Consider the following 17,500-nt stretch of genomic DNA (forward strand, 5'->3'; position numbering starts at 1 on the left):
AACAGCAAAGGAGCAAATGGAAAATTCACACAGGGAATGGGACGCTGCTAATTCCTCATCAGTTATCGATGTTTCATTGTCTTCATCATATAAAGTCCGTTTTCCATGCTAGCATGGGTTGGACGGTTTGACTAAAGCTGGCAAGCCAGAGGGATGTCATGCCAAGCTCTAATGCCTAGTTTTGGCCTAGCTTCTACAGCTGGATGCCCTCCCTAAAGCCAACCACTTCACAGAGTGCACTGGGTGCTACAGAGAGACGGTTAGAGAGAGAGAAGGGGGAGACAGTATACTTAAGGGTCAGAGGGGTGGCGTGTGTTCCTTAGTGATTGAGTGCCACTCACTCAAGTAGCACTTCTCTAAGTGCAGTTTAGGCTGTCTGTGATTCTAGAAAGCAGTCTTGAGGGTGACAGACACTGCCTTCTTTTCCCAAAATGAATTTATTAAAATCTCATGGCTAAGGGGTGGGGGGTGGAGGGGGTCGATGAGGCCAATATATATAACGAGATGTGACTGTTTGGTACTAATTATAGCCGTTGAAGTAGACAATAAAAATTGTAATTAGTAGTTAATAACATGATGGAAACTAATGAACAATATTTATTATATGGTCTGGTGAAGTAATATCACTGCCACCATTATAGAACGGGGTAGAGGTGGCGGTTGTGGTTGTGTTGGTGGTGGTGTTGGTGGTGATTGTGGAGGTAGTGTGTTTGTAGTGGTGGCAGGAATAGAACAAGTTGTTGTAGTGTTAGTGGTCTGGTGGTCATAGTGGTGATGGTTTAGTGATAGTAGTAGCAGTTGCAGTGGTGGTGGTGGTGGTGGTGGTGGTAGTAGTAGTAGTAGTCGTAGAAGTTGTAGTAGTAGTAGTAGTAGTGGTGGTGGTGGTAGTGTTGGTTGAGGTACAAGTGGTGGTCGCAGTAGTGACAGTGCCAGTAGTAATAGCCATAGTAGTAGCAGCAGTTGTGGTGGTGGTGGTAGTGGTGGTGATAGTAATAGTGGCACTAGTGTTAGTAGTAGTGGTGTTGGTAATAGAGTTACTTGTGGTTGTAGTGGTGTCGGTGATAGTAGAAATACTCATGGTAGTAGTGATGGTAACAGTGGTAGTCTTGGTGGTGGTGGTGATGGTGATGGTAGTGTTGTTGTTGTTCTTCTTCTTGCTGGTGGTGGTGGTGGTGGTGGTGGTGGTAATAAATCTGTTGTGTCGTGTTGTAGTACATCTTACCTATATTCTGTATCACAGCTAACAAATCTTAACCTCAGAAAAAAAAAAAAAAGCCAAAAAATAACCATCCTCTTTGACCTCTCTCCACCTCCCACCGACTCCAACACCCTCCATCGACCCCCCCACCACAACCACCACCCCCATCACACACACACACACACACACACATCTATATTCATACGCTCTCATAAGTGTTTATATTGTTTATTTGACTGCATTCCATAAATCACTTTATAATTATATGTAATTATATACCATGAAAGCCTGTCTTATATTTCATGTAAACCTGATCCGCAATCTGTAAGCTATCGCTTATGACTTGGTATGTTTACTATTGATTACAGCGTTGATATATATTATTGGGTTGCGGAATATTGCCAGGGGGGGGGTTAATCTAATGTGAAGTAGATAAGAAACTAAAAACAATATATTTCCTGAGATTAAAGAGAGAGAGAGAGAGAGAGAGAGAGAGAGAATTAAACAAATATATCTATATATCTATAATGTGTATATATAATATATATATAAATGTATATATATATATATTATATATATATATATATATATACACATATATATAAATATACATATATATATATATACATATGTATAAATATATACATATATATATATATATACACATATGTATAAATATATACATATATATATATATATATATATATATATATACATATATATATATACATATATATATATATATATATATTATATATATATATATAGCCAAATATTTGAGTGTTGGTTGTATTATTGTTGTATTGAAAATAAAAATCATTTACCAAATATGAGAAACCAGTTATTTATATTTGTGTGTATATTTGCATATATATATGTGTGTGTATCTCTCTCTCTCTCTCTCTCTCTCTCTTTGTAAGTGTGTGTGTTTATATATCTATATATATGCGTCCATGTGTGTGTATATATATCTATATATATGCGTCCATGTGTGTGTTTATATATGTATATATATGTGTCCATGTGTGTGTTTATATATCTATATATATGCATCCATGTGTGTGTATTTAGAAAGGTATCCAGCCATGGAAACTCGGGCAAAGGTGAAAGCTGGAAGTGAGGCATCTTTCCGGCCTGTCAAGAAGAGCGGCAGTGACCCAATCAACCCATGCTAGCACGGAAAGCAGAAGCGAAAAGATGATGGTGGTATGTGTGGGGGGGGGTATGGGGTGGTATTGGTGATTGTGTGGCTGATGAAGGTGATGACAATGGTGATGATGATAATGGTAGTGGGGGAAGATGAGGATGAGAAGACACTGGTGGTGGTGGTGGTGGTGGTGATGATAATAAATATGGTAAGAGAGTCCGTTCAGATAGGATCAATTGCTTAATTAAGCATTGCCAATTTAACTTCTCCAAATGTCTTTTGCTCATTAGTGTCCTGTCCTTATTAAGTAGTGATGTGGTCATTTGCATAACACCAGCCATTTTACAGGGTGTACTCGCTCCTCCTCTCAGGGCGCTTGCACTAGTGAGGTCACCAAGTAAGTTGCAAGGCAGAAGACCAGGAACCCCCCCACCTTGACTTAATGGGGGGGAGAGTGGGTATTTGTGAGTGGGAGGGGACTTTATGGAAAGTGTTAAGGGAGTAATGTATGAGTGAGGGACGAACACAGGTGTGTTGCTATAGAGGAGATACATAGGTACCCCCAACATCATATAGGGGTGGGTGAGAATAGTGAAGAGGAAGATGATTGTAGTGGGGTGCCAAAGCAGACTCTCCAGGTACATGATGGTGGGAATAAGAGAGGATAAGGACAGTAGATTAGAGGGGGAGGAGAGGGGGTGGTCTTGTAAGAGTTCTTGGGGTGGGTGACAGATGGTCTAGAAGTTGGGGTAGAGGTAAACTGACTTCTGCAAATTCCCCTTCAGATTAGTTTTTGCCAATTTGGATCAACAATAATTTCCTTGGAACTCAGAACTTACCATGCGATAAGGCAGAATCTCTGGGTAAGATAAAGTTTTAATCCTTACCTTAACCCTTGTTTAGAAGAATTGGAGTTTGACCTTCCAGTTGGTGTGGGTTTTGTGTTTTTTTTCGCGTTTTCCATCATTATTTCTTCTTTTTAATGTCCAGCTACTGCTCACAATATAGTCATAAGTTCAGGTCTTCCTAAAATCGTGTTTGAGGGTTTTACAGTAATGAAGGGCAAGAAACCAGTCTCTATAACAACAACAATAAGAAGACAAACACTCTACCCATAAAAGCATGAAAAAAATGGATAGAAACCAACAGAAATTATAAAAACAAGTATTTTTTTTTTCTAATTGTATGTGACAGACTTGTGGTAAAACCATTCTTGACTCTGCAGCAATTCAGAGTTCGTAGTTTTGGTAGATTCTATCAAATAGAAGTCTTTTTCAGGTCCCTCTGATGGTTACAGATATTACAGGGGAGATAATCATTTTTGTCACACTACAGTGCAGGATCAAACATTTGAATTTAAAATTTAGGCATTAAAAGGAAAAGGTGCATAAGATTCACACATACACATATATATGTATATATATTTCTATATATAATATACATATATACATACATGTATATATATATATATATATATATATATATTTATATATATATTTATATATATATATATATATATATATATATATATATGTGTGTGTGTGTATATATATATATATATATATATATATATATACTGGAGTAAGCACATAACAAAACTGTCCGACGAACGGGAACGTGAAACTCTGAGTGACAGCTTTTGTTATAAATCTGATACTTTTAAATAAATATATATATATATTATATATATATTATATATATATATATTTAGTTTACTTAATACAAAGTTCTTTAAATTTCTGGTCAGTGGTAATCGTTTATCATACTATTTCATTCTTTTTAGAAATCTTCAGTATGGCATAACCTGTGACATTAATCAAGCATTTTATTAAATGAAGCAGTCTGTTAACCCTTTAGCATTTAAACAGGCCATAATACAGCCCAAATTTTCTACTTGTTTTATGCCCAAACCATCTAGATCTGGCCTTCAATGTCATTCTAAAAATAACCAGTCACATCATTGAACATCAATGGAATTTGTATCCTTGTGGTACCAGTGCCGGTGGCACATAAGAAAACCATCCGAACGTGACCGTAGCCAGTACCGCAATGACTGGCCTCCGTGCTGAGGGCACGTAACAAACACCATCCGAGCGTGGCCGTCCGCCAGCCTCATCTGGCACCTGTGTCGGTGACACATAAGAAAACACCATCCGAGCGTGGCCGTCAGCCAGCCTCGTCTGGCACCTGTGTCGGTGGCACATAAAAAACACCATCCGAGTGTGGCCGTCTGCCAGCCTCGTCTGGCACCTGTGTCGGTGGCACATAAAATCACCCACTATACTCTCGGAGTGGTTGGCGTTAGGAAGGGCATCCAGCTGTAGAAACACTGCCACATCTGACTGGCCTGGTGCAGCCTTCGGGCTTCCCAGACCCCAGTTGAACCGTCCAACCCATGCTAGCATGGAAAGCGGACGTTAAACGATGATGATGATCATCAAAATCCCAAAGTTACAAGATAATGCACGATTTATTCAAACCAATGTGAATAAAATGCCATGTGTTTGAGAGAGAAATCTGAACACTAAAGGGTTAAAGATGGAAATAATCTCAATCTGGAGGACTGTATAGAAGTTTGTTTATATTAATGGTTTTACTGGGTAGATTCAGTAATCTAAGGATGTTTTCTTGGTATTTCAACAAGATTAGGAGGCAGACAAGTAGGTTATTAGTATTCAATTAGGAATTACAAGAGATTAGTAACAACTAAAGAAAGAAAAAATTCTATTCTAAATTATTGTGTCTTTGAGGGAAAAGAACTGTAGATGTTGTTTGGTTCTGGGTTTTGAGTGGCTAAAATGTAAGAAGGAAGGCAGTTCTATAAGAAAAGTGCAATACCTCAGAATGGAATGTTGCACTGTACTAAAAGAAATCATATTTTTACCACCAGGACACAGTATGGTGTTGGAAAGGAATGCTAACCTACTTTTAAGAGACTTTTTTTTTTAAATGCTATATTTTCAACTGAAGCTTAACTAATGAAAGTTTCCTCATTAGTGGGAAAATTCTAATTTGTCATGCCATAGGTTTCAAACAAAATATTTAATGGGGTAAAATTTCATGTCCTGTATAGATTTCAAATGCTCTGACAGTTTTCGCCCACCACATGTGTCCTCAATTGAATCACTGAATAATATTTATTAATGTTCTGAGTTTATTTAAGGCCAAATTTGGATTGGTCTTTTACTTTCTCTCCAAGGTTGGGTAATTTTCAACTGACTGACATCAGTTTCTAGCAAGCCTTAATTACATCACAACCATGTATCCTAGTTTTTGACTTGGCTTTACATCCTAATTAGGTCAATTTCACTTAATTATTTAAATTCAATTTTGAAAAGCTGATATCTCTCTGTAGTGAATTTTGCCTCTTATTCTTCTGGGATCAATATAATAAAGAGCATATCAGTCATGTACCAGGGCTGATATAATCATTAGATTTTCTTAATCCTTTCTGCCCCTTGTGGCGCATAGGTCCTCAACAGTTGTTTTCCACTTTTTGCAGTCATTAGCATTTCTTGGCTGCTTCCCTTGTCAGGCCAGTGGTCCTGAGCTCATCCGAAATGCTCCGCTTCCATGTCTGCTTCAGGCATCCTCACTTCCTTTTCCCCTGCAGGTTCCAGTCAGGTGCTTGTCGTGTCACATTTGAGGGTTCTTTCCACTGTGTGTGTCCGATCCATCTCCATTTCCTTTATCTAATCTGAACATGTATGGGCTCCTGGTTGGCCCTTTCCCACAGGTCGAGTATCATTAGATACCACCCCACAAAATTTCGGGCCTTATGCTTACACAAGAAATTGATTTAACTTACCAACATTTTATAAACAAACTTTGAAAGCATTGAATGTGTTTGATATTTTACAGACAAGTACATTTTGAATACGGTATAGCTGTGAAAACAGCAGAAAAATTAGCTATTTTAGCCTTTTAAGATGAAAAAAATTGCCAGCAGATGGCTACGGGACTTGAACCCACACCCCTCAGATACCAGCTGAGTAGGTTTTTTTACTGTCAATTTTAATGGTAAATTATAGCTTTTGTAAAGTGGCAACATTTTATAAACAAACTTTGGAAGTATCAAATGTTTTTGGTATTTTACAGATAAGAAAGTAAACTTTAAATGTAGTATCTCCATGGAACAAGTCACGTAGCTGTCTGCTGGCATCTTCATCCATCTTATAAGAGTAAAATACTCAATGTTTCTGCTGCTTTCAAGGCTATACTGCATTCAAAATATTATTTTCTTGTCTGTAAAATAATTTCGTTTAAATTAACCCTTTCACTGCGGAAATGAGATATATCCATTCAACATAGGCGCAGGAGTGGCTGTGTGGTAAGTAGCTTGCTAACCAACCACATGGTTCCGGGTTCAGTTCCACTGCGTGGCATCTTGGGCAAGTGTCTTCTGCTATAGCCCCAGGCCGACCAATGCCTTGTGAGTGGATTTGGTAGACGGAAACTGAAAGAAGCCTGTCGTATATATGTATATATATATATATATATGTGTGTGTGTGTGTTTGTGTGTCTGTGTTTGTCCCCCTAGCATTGCTTGACAACCGATGCTGGTGTGTTTATGTCCCCGTCACTTAGCGGTTTGGCAAAAGAGACCGATAGAATAAGTACTGGGCTTACAAAGAATAAGTCCCGGGGTCGATTTGCTCGACTAAAGGCGGTGCTCCAGCATGGCCGCAGTCAAATGACTGAAACAAGTAAAAGAATAAAAGAAAGAATTTCTTTACCCGTAATTGCAAAAAGCAGTTTTATGCACCAGTCTGTCTTTTGTTGTAGAACTTCATGGTTGAAATTATTTTTTGCTGAAATGTGTCAAGTTTATTGAAGCAATGGGACTTGTCTGTGCATTGTGTTCTTGAGCAAGGCACTTCATTTCACATTATTCCAGTTTACTCTGCTGCAAATGGATAACCCTGTGACAGCGTAGCCTTCCGATATGTGGAAATCTTGGCCTGCTCATATAGCCAGTGGGACCGCATCATTAAAAAGCTAAAATGATGTGAAGCGCACTGTGACCAGCGTTGTATAACAACATCTGATAGTCTGGTCGATCACATGATAACATGATTTAACATCATTACTGAGATAACCATTAAATTTAATTTTTCTGTTAAATAGGTAATGTTACATTTCTAATAAGATGGAAGAACTTGGCCCTTTATAACAGATAACTCAATCTTAGTCGCAGTTTCAGAGAGACACACCTACGTATCATTCTCAGAATACAGCCTTGTATAAAATTTGTGCCATAAACATTGCTGGAAACCTTTGTTTACGACAATAAATGTATGAGAACAGCAAAAGGCACTCCACCCGTTTTCTAGACACTACAACAAATCATGTTTAATTAAATGTGATTGCTTCAAAATTCCAATATTTTTTCAGCCCTCTTGTAACCTCCAAATTTCTTTTGAATGCTTCTGTTTGAGAACCTTTGCACTCACAAATAATGTGAAATGAAGTGTTTTGCTCAAGAACACAATGCACAGACATGTCCCATTGCTTCAATAAACTTGATCACAGCTACAGCATGGAGAAAAAACTCTTAGTCAATTTAAAATCATGACTGCAATGATAAAAAAAAAATTGTCATAAGAAGTAATGAAAATTACTATCAAAAAGGAAAAGGGAGGGAACTCTTGGACTATATTTAGTAATCTGTTTAGATTCATATTCATATTTCTTCTTATTTTCTAACTAGATTTATTACTGGGTCATCGTGGCAAAGAAGGGAACAGTGAGAAAGAAGGGGAGCTATGGCTGAAGTACATATAAAATATTTCCTCTGGGTTTTACTTCTTACTGTGGCATCAAAGAACGTGTAGAATCTTCCAGCCAGGTGGATCTTCAGAGTAACACTGAATGACCACAAGGAGTAAACAGCTTTATTTCTTGGCACCGTGGACACTTGGGATAAAATTGGACAAAAGAAGACAAACTAAGACTAAGACACTCTCACACACACAGAGCTTACAGATGGGATCCAAAGATTCTCTGTGCAGAAGACACTTAGCAGTGCCCAAAAGGTTCAAACTTAGATTCCAATATCTTTACAGGGGATCATTCCACAAGATAAAGAAACATTTACTTTGGATCACTCTTATATTTATATCTATGTAGATAGATAGACAGATAGATATATCTATATAGACAGATAGGTACATAGATAGATAGCTAGCTAGATAGATATCGTGTGTGTCATACATAAACTCTTTTACTGTATATAGTGTACAGAAAATGGCTCATAAGAGTCAGTCACTGGTAATCTTGATGGACAGCCTTTGCTTGCACCCCTAGAATTTCCTAACACTGCCACCACCACCACCACTGCTACTCTTGTTGCCGCTTGCTGGGTTTTATTGGTTAGGTAATATCACACGGTGGCAAAGCTATCGAATGCATCTCTGCAAATGTTAATATCACATCGAAACAGATTCCACCGTTGACAGACCTTACTGATGCTTCACTTTGAATTATCTGTTGGTTGTGAGTTATTGTTCGGTAATTACACATAAGGGTTTGACCCCTGTCAACTCTCAACATTGCTAAACTAACAACGGTTCCGGCAAAGAAATAATACGCTTGGCAATAATTGGCAGTGACAACCAAGCAACAGCAGCCACGATGGTGTGACGCTTTCATTCGTAGTCACAAAGAGAACTTCATTTAAATCGCTCTGGTTTAATATAAAGCTGCAATAGCACAGCTAACACTTACCGAAAATAATCCTTTCTTCTGTAGGCACAAGGCATGAAATTTTGCGGGAGGGGTCTGGTGATATGTGCATATCTGATCACAAGCAGAAGTAGTGGGGGAGCATCATAGCTATGTGTTGAGAGCAATACTTTGGAGTTTGGATAATTCAGCTCTGGAAACATGGGTGGTTCATTCAACATCCTTAAACAAACCTTATTCAGAGACCTTTTGAACAGGATGGGCTACTCGACCTGATGAAAATTCTAACTGGGCCCCACTTGCAAGGTCATGCACTGTTTATCTTGATATGAGGTCACCATGTCCTGCACATATGATTGTGATGCATGTTCCTGGTGTACCCTTATCAGACAGGTAGTCATGATGGTTGTACTGGGCTTCATATATTTTACCCCAATGTCACTTTGATGGCATGCACTGCTCTCTTACTCAATTAATAATAATAATAATAATAATAATATAATAATAATAATAATAATAATAAGACATGAATATTCCCTGTGATCACAATATAGTGGCGAAAGAATTTGACAAGATTAGTAAATATAAAGACCTGCTAATGGAAATTGAAAAAATGTGGCATCTCAAGTCGACTACAGTACCAGTGATTGTAGGATCTCTAGGAATGATTAAAAATGGCACTGAAACCTATTTGAAAATGATTCCAGGCTTACCATCCCTACAGGAAGTGCAAAAAATCGTATTAACTGGAACAGCTCATGTACTGAGAAGAGCACTATCGCTGTGAAAATAACATCCATCCATGAATTTATTTATTTATTAATTTTTAAATACATATTTTATCTGTGAATTTGCACGTGTAATCTGGAAATGCATACAATGCCCTTCTCTGCCCTAGGTGTATGGAAAACACTCGGTGAGAAACGGAAGAAAATTTGAAGAAAGAAGGAAAAAACATAATAATAATAATAATAATAATAATATGGATGCTGGTGCAGCTGTGTAGGAAGAAGTTTGCTTCACAAGCACATGGTTTTGTGTTCTGTGCTACTGTGTCACAAGTTGGGCAAGGGTCTTCTAACATGGCCCCCAGACTGGCCAAAGCCCTGCAAGTGGATTTTGGCAAACCGAAGGAAACTCATGGTGTGCATGTGTGCATGTGTGTGTGTGTGTGCGTGCGTGTGTACACGCCTCATTTGTTTCCAGTATTCTGCAAAAACATGTCCGGCCATGAGGATATGTTACCTCGCTTGCAAATGGGTGAGGATTGGTGACAGGAAGGGCATCCAGCTGTAGAAAATAAATTGCTGCAATAAAACTCTATTTGACACATTCAAACATGGAAAAGTGGACATTTTAAAACAGTGATGTCGATGATGATCATGATGATGATGATGATGAGGTTGATAGACAGAGCAAACAGGATTTGCGATAATTTTAATAAAATATATTTTTATTTCTCATGATATTGCTGTGAACCCTTAATTAGTGAACCCGAGAAACGGAAAAAAATCAGCAATTATAATTAATTTTCAATTAATAAGATAATTATTTCACTAAGTGACTCGTTACATATTTTGTTGGGTTTTTTTTTGTTTTTTTTTAATTCTAATTTTTAAAACAAAAATTTTTATTTGATTTTTCCGTGTAAATACATAGACCAACATCCTAGATCATACTTGATAACCAGAAAATATGGCTGGCGTATCGATTCTTCTTAATAAGTTCCTCAGCAGTTTATTGCACTCAGACAGATCTGACACGACTGCTTCCATGGACCGTTCCTGCCTGAAATCTAATTTACTCTTTCAGTTTGCACCATCAGGTGTCGCCACTTATTGCTGCACTGGGAAAAAAGAAAAAAAAAAAAAAATTGGAAAAAAAAAAGAAAATTAACAAAATAAAAGCTAAAATACCCTAATGTGAAATACGAAACAAACAAACAAAAACATAAGTGGAAAACTCTTCTATTGGACGAACAACTCGGAGAAATACATTTCTCAATATTTTGTCATTAATGGTAATAAAAACAACAACAATAATAATAATAATCATAGTGATAATAATGACAATAATAATAATAATAATAATAATAATAATGATAACAATTATAGTGATAATAATAATAATAATAATAATAATAATAATGATAATGATAATAATCATAGTGATAATAATAATAATAATAATAATAATAATAATAATAATAATAATAATGATAATGATAATAATCATAGTGATAATAATAATAATAATAATAATAATAATAATGATAATGATAATAATCAGTGATAATAATAATAATAATAATAATAATAATAATAATAATGATAATAATTATAGTGATAATAATAATAATAATAATAATATAATGATAATGATAATAATCATAGTGATAAAATTGACAATAATAATGATAATATAATAATAATAATAATAATAATAATAATAATAATGATAATGATAATAATCATAGTGATAATAATAATAATAATAATAATAATAATAATAATAATGATAATGATAATAATCATAGTGATAATAATAATATAATAATAATAATAATTAATAATAATAATGATAATAATCAGTGATAATAATAATAATAATAATAATAATAATAATAATGATAATAATTATAGTGATAATAATAATAATAATAATATAATAATAATGATAATGATAATAATCATAGTGATAAAATTGACAATAATAATGATAATAATAATAATAATAATAATAATAATAATAATAATAATGATAATAATAAAAACAGCAACAACAATAATAATAATAATAATAATAATGATAATGATAATAATTATAGTGATAATAATAATAATGATAATGATAATGATAATAATAAAAACAGCAACAACAACAATAATGATAATAACAATAAAAACAACAACAACAACAATAATAATAATAATAATAATAATTTTACGTATTTTTTTTGGTGGATTTTTTTTCCCTGTTCGTTGGTGTTATTGATTATCATTTCTCCCCTCTTTTATCATAATTGTATTAATTACAGAGAGAGAGAGAGAGAGACAGACAAACAGACAGACAGACAGATAGAGATACAGATAAAGAGAGGGAGGGATAGAAAGAAAAGATCAACTTTTATGGTTATTCCTTCCATACTGTCATGTCTTACGTTAGAGTTGTTGTTGTTGTTGTTGTTGTTGTTGTCGGAGCAGAAGAAGGAAGTAAATCCATTTTTGTTTCTGTGTCTTTATATAATAAGATTATAAAATGTGTTTGCTCTGCCAACATCTCTTATGATAAAAGGGAGATGGAAGCCATGCACGCACGCATGCATATACATGCATGCCCACACACTCACAAACACACACACACACACACACACTTACTGGCCCTTCCAGACACACTCATACATCTACACATGCATACAAGCATACACACTCACATAGGCCTACAAATATATGCACACACACACACACACACACATGTGCACAGAAGCCCACATGCGCACACATGCACACATGAATGTAGTTTCACACAGCATGGAACTTGTAAAATCTGATTTTTTTCCTCTTAATCCTAAGTGACCAAACAGAAAGTGTGAACCTGCACTTCACCATGGTTCTTATTTCCAGCATCTTAATGAATCACATCAATAAACAACACAGCACGCAAAGCTTTTGCAAAAATTTTTTTCACACTCAGAATTGACAAAAGCATGGAATAAACTACCCACATTGGTTGTTAACCATCAAGACATTGGCATCCTTCAACAATTCCATGCTTCCTGGAATTCACCAAAACTACTCTTGATTTACCTATGCACCAGGCATGTGCCATCAGTAATTACTCAGGGTAGGCAGTTGGTCACCTTTAAGTAGTAAAACACAGGCACACGACTGAGTTGAAGGCAGATTTACTTCTGTCTTTATAGCACGTAAAGAAAACGTTGTTGTAGGAGTGTACGCAGCATGTGTACTACAGCAGTTCTATGCATAGCTTAAATACTGAGATTGAAAAGCAGGGGTGAATTATGCCTACCTAATCTACAAAAAAATAAAATATTTTGCATTTTATACATAGTAATGAGAGTAACCTTCATGATTTTATTGAATTAGGTGCATATTTTGCCACAAAAGGAAAATGCAACTATCTATTTTATCCAAGGTAGGCACTGTCTACCTTGCCTACCCAGACAGCACGTCCTTGCTATGAACCCTTTCTTCTTTATTGTTCTTCCACTGTTCAGCTCTCTTGTCTTTTTTGTGTTTTCTTCTGTTTCTGATTCATGAACTTTTGGCATTCTCCGCTGTCTTTCTTAACTTGACTTTTAGCTCCTTTCTCTCTCTTCTTTTAACCTTTTCCCAACATGTTCTGTGCACTTCACCACCACTGTATGCAGTAACCACATTATCATTATTGTTATATATTTTCACAACAATTGTTTTTTTTCCAATTCTGAGTATAAGTTAGGTTTGTTGTTGCTATATAAACTTAGCAACTGTGTCATTACCTGTCCACTCTTTTAATTTTTTCCGATGACTTGTGCATCCAAGCACTGTATACAGAAGTGCATTATTGTTACTTCCACCGTAGCGAAGGCAGAGGTATTGTTTTCATTTGTGTTTGTTTGTCCATAGACAAGATATCTCAAGAACCACTGGATGGATTCAGATGAAACTTTCAGGCATGTTTGGCCTCATGACTGGCACGAACTGATTAGATTTTGGAATCAATCCAGTACAAAACAAGGATTCTGGATTATTTTTCTGTTTTTTTACTTAATTTTTGAGAGTGGTTGAATTCATTTTTAGTATTCTCATTTGTGAATGTCACAGCTCTGTGATATTCATCTACCCTTACCTTGAGGGGGCGGCATGTTTCGCCTTTGTATAACCTACCACAGCTGCATGGGATAAGATATACAAAGGTGAAACAAGCTGCCCCCTCAAAATAAGGGTAGAGGAACATCGCAAAGCTGTGACACGGGGAGATATTGATAAATTGGGTACAGCTGATCATGTATGGAAAAATAGAGACCACCTCCCCCTGTGGTATGAAGTTAAAAAATACGAAAACTAAAAGAAGCAGCAGATATGCTAGGACACAACAACCTCAAAAGCAGACCAAGTGCAGATATGAATAGCATATGGGAACCGGTATTAAGGAAGGATAGGAAAATATTAAATTTATAAGACCTAAAATACACTCCATAATTGCCCATGGGCATATAGCGTAGTGGTTAAGAGTGCAGATTACTAATCCCAAGATTCTGAGTTCGATTCCAGGCAGTGTCCTGAATAATAATAATAATAATAATAATGATAATAACAACAACAACATAGAAAAATACCTTAGGAATGAGAACTCAGGTTCGAAATTTCCCCAAGAGGGAAATATGGAGGGTATATCAGCCGAAACATTGTGTTAACAACAAACAAGATGAGGACAAATATCCGTCAATTGTAAATAATGTAAATAATGTAAATACGTACCAGCTGAGTACTGGGGTTGATTTAATTTACTTGGCCCTTTCTCCAAAACTGCTGACCCTGTGTTAAAATTTAAAACCACTATTATTATTATTATTATTATCAGTATTATTATTATTAATGGCTTAGTGGTTTTGGTGTTGCATTCACAATCTCAAGATCATGGTTTCAATTCCCAGACCAGGTGGTGAGTTGTGTTCATAAGTTAAAAAACCCTTCATCTCGCATTGCTCTGTCATCACATTAACACCTGTTTCGTGGTACACAGTACACCTGTTCGGGCAACGTCAATTTAACGGAGAGAGTGAGCTAATTGCGCAGCATGGACATTTGATCAATATAAACACATCTTTTGTGCAGACCATTCAGCAGAAGCTTCGACGGAAGAGTCCGTCGTTATTATTATCACGATCGTCAACTAGTTTACGTCAGTGTTTTTATACATTCCAAGTGCAGGATAGTTGTTAGCCGTGGACAGAGAACTCATGTCATTAACTGTATTCAAATCTTTGCAGTTTAAGCACCTCATTCCACTTAGGAAATAACAATAGCTCGGAAATACTCCTCTCCGATAGGATTTGTGTAAACTATTGATCACTGCAATAGTATAAGCTATAGATGATCAATATCGTAATTGGTTGCTTATAGACACATGTATGCATTATGTCCATTACTATCTTGGATGTTATATATCTGAGTGTTATATACGTGAATGGATTTCTTTATTATGTAACTGAATGATATACACAGCAATATTCCAGTTTTAAACCTATATTCATCCAGTCATTCAACCATCTATCTATCTATCTATCTATCTATCTATCTATCTATCTATCTATCTATCTATCATCTATCTATCTATCTATCTATCTATCTATCTATCTATCTATCTATCTATCTATCTATCTCTCTATCTATCTCTCTATCTATCTATCTATCTGTCTATATCTATATCTATCTATCTATCTATCTATCTATCTATCTATCTATCTATCTATCTATCTATCTATCTATCTATCTATCTGTGTGTCTCTGTCTGTCTTCCTTCCTTCCTTCCTTCGTGCCTCCTTTCTTGAAACGGGAAGGAAGAGCCATTTTCATCGCACTTGTGGCTATGGCGAAAGAATGTGTATGGTAGACGTGTCTGAAAGGTCTAAAAACAAACACTTCCCTCTCTGGTGAATCTCTTATCAACTTCTTCAAGTATCACTTGAAGAGGAAGGTGAGAGTAGAGAGGCAAGTTTTGTATATAATGTGCAGGCAATGGCTCAGTGGTTAGAGCATCAAGCTTATGATCATAAGGTTTTGAGTTCAATTCCTGGACTGGGCTGCATGTTGTGTTCTTGAGCAAGACACTTTGTTTCACATTACTCCAGTTCACTCAGTTGTAGAAATGAGTTGCAACATCACTGGTGCCAAGCTGTATCGGCCCCTTTGCCTTTCCCTTGCATAACACCGGTGGCATGGAGATAGGGGTGGCTGGTGTACATGGGCAACTGCTGCTCTTCTATAAACAACCTTGCCCAGACTAGTGCCTCGGAGGGAAACTTTCTTGGTGCAGTTCCCATGGTTGTTCATGACCGAAGGGGATCACCCTATATTTAGCAGAAGTAACTGAGTGACCCAAGGGCCGAGAGTTTTGTGTATTGGCCCTTTGATAAGCGTCCATGCACAGAACTTCTATACATCAGGTGGAAAGCTGGCAGAATCATCAACATGCTGGGCAAAATGTACAGTAGCATTTCATCTGTCTTCGTGCTCTGAGTTCAAATCCTGCCAAGGTCGACTTTGCCTTTCATCCTTTCAGGGTTGATAAAAGAGTGGAATATCTGTTCATATACCTGGCTGGTAATGTATATAGACTGTTAAATATTGTGACCTGTTCACTGTTTATAAACTGTTAAACTACCTGTAAATCTGTTCACAGTATGTAGAATTGTAAACTACTTGTGTGTCTGTTGACTGTATTTAGACAATTATGCTATCTATCACACTGTTAACTGTGGGCAGGCCATTAAACTGTCTGCAACTTTGTTTACTGTGTGTTCACTGTTAAACTATTTGTGAACTGTACATTGTTAAACTGTCTGTGACACTGTTCATAATTGTATATAAATTTTGTTTACTGTATGGAGACAGCTTTAAGTTCTCTGTACCTCCGTTCACCATATGTAGACTTGTAAAGTTTTTGTGACACTACTCAGTTTATGTCAACTGTTAAACTACCTCTGGCTATGTTCACTGTATGCTAACTATTTTTATATTGTTTATAGATAGTTAACTTACTTGTGTCTCTGTTCACTGAATATAGACAATCTGGCTCTGTTCATTATGTTAAACTATGATGGCTGTTGTGCACTTATGTAGACAGTTCTTTTCTACTCTAGGCACAAGGCCTGAAATTTTTAGGGACCAGTCGATTAGATCAACCCCAGTATGTAACTGGTACTTAATTTATCGACCCTGAAAAGATGAAAGGCAAAGTCGACCTCGGCAGAATTTGAACTCAGAACATAATGACAGACGAAATACCTATTTCTTTACTACCCATAAGGAGCTAAACACAGAGGGGACAAACAAGGACAGACAAATGGATTAAGTCGATTACATCGACCCCAGTGTGTAACTGGTACTTGATTTATCGACCCCGTAAGGATGAAAGGCAAAGTCGACCTTGGCGGAATTTGAACTCAGAATGTAGTGACAGACGAAATACCACTAAGCATTTCGCCCGGCGTGCTAATGTTTCTGCCAGCACGCCACCTTACATATGTAGACAGTTAAACTATATATATATTTGTTCATTGTAGGTAGACAGTTTTAGAGATTGTGGAATTTGCCCTTAACTTTACAGCCATTTATTTTTTTCTGTGTTTCAGTTTGAGTTGACAATGGAATTTCAAAAATTGAAATGGAAATGACTGACAGACAGGTAAGAAATTCATTCATGATAAATATGTATAAATATATATATATGTGCATATGCACACA

General features: G+C 36.2%; 1 protein-coding gene across 3 annotated transcripts in view; it reads left to right on the plus strand.

Annotated features, from left to right (window-relative positions):
* Positions 1-17,500, plus strand: part of LOC115223120 (alpha-1,6-mannosyl-glycoprotein 2-beta-N-acetylglucosaminyltransferase-like) — a 635,056-nt gene that overhangs the window by 299,331 nt on the left and 318,225 nt on the right. For 2 of the 3 annotated variants that reach the window (XM_036512165.1, XM_036512164.1), the window contains exon 3: positions 17,389-17,441. The exons of the other annotated variant lie outside the window; for it this stretch is intronic. The gene's annotated coding sequence lies outside the window, so the exon portion shown is untranslated. The remainder of the gene's footprint in view (positions 1-17,388; positions 17,442-17,500) is intronic. 3 annotated transcript variants of the gene reach the window in all.

This window comes from Octopus sinensis, linkage group LG22 (genome assembly GCF_006345805.1).
Source record: "Octopus sinensis linkage group LG22, ASM634580v1, whole genome shotgun sequence".
Lineage (NCBI taxonomy): Eukaryota > Metazoa > Mollusca > Cephalopoda > Octopoda > Octopodidae > Octopus > Octopus sinensis.